The sequence below is a fragment of the Pteropus alecto genome, unplaced genomic scaffold (assembly GCF_000325575.1).
Source record: "Pteropus alecto unplaced genomic scaffold, ASM32557v1 scaffold106, whole genome shotgun sequence".
Lineage (NCBI taxonomy): Eukaryota > Metazoa > Chordata > Mammalia > Chiroptera > Pteropodidae > Pteropus > Pteropus alecto.
This window is the reverse complement of record NW_006442103.1, coordinates 14,978,083-14,978,756: the sequence shown is the minus strand read 5'-3', so window position 1 is coordinate 14,978,756 and position 674 is coordinate 14,978,083. Positions and strand designations below refer to the sequence as shown.

At 45.3% G+C, this 674-nt stretch overlaps 1 pseudogene; it reads right to left on the bottom strand.

Annotated features, from left to right (window-relative positions):
- Positions 1-207: 207 nt before the first annotated feature.
- LOC112469195 lies at positions 208-326 on the bottom strand (annotated as a pseudogene).
- Between the last annotated feature and the right edge of the window lie 348 nt (positions 327-674).

The window sequence follows — 674 nt, the reverse complement described above, 5'->3', positions numbered from 1 at the left end:
AGTGTCAGGCTGGCTCTGCCCAAAATGCCTCACCCTAGCTTTCTTCCAGAGAACTTGGCTAAGATCCCCCCTCCCCTACCTTTTTTTGGTAACTTTATGTCACTCGTGGTTTTAAATTAGCCTTTGAATACAGCTACAGTAGGTCTGGAGATCTTGGACTGATAGAACCCTGGATATATCTCATCCACAAATAATTTTTTTTTTTAATGCCTGCAGCACCTGGTCTTCCTGGGTGGTCTCCCAGCCAAGTACTAACCAGGCCCGACCCTGCTTAGCTTCTGAGATCAGATGAGATAGGGTGTGTTCAGGGTGGCATGGCCATAGACCACAAATAAATTTTGTGTTGTTGTCTCCCATAGGGTTTCATGTGTTTTTAAACACTAGTTTCCAATGGGGGGAAAAAATTAGGATGAATTCAATGAACATCTGAATTTCCTGCTTTTCTTGAAAAGTGAGATCAGGCAACACTGGACCTTCATTCTCAACGGCCATGGTTTGCTGAAGCTATGGGTCAGCCTGGCTTCTGTAGGCTTCTGAGTTTAACTCCCTGGGGGAGAAGATTAAGGAGTCTTCCAAAACCTCCCAGATAGCCGCCTGATTTCAGGCCAGTCCAGGAGAGGCTTTAGCATTCCAACATAAGATTTTGTGAAGCAAGCTACTGATGTTCAACCCAG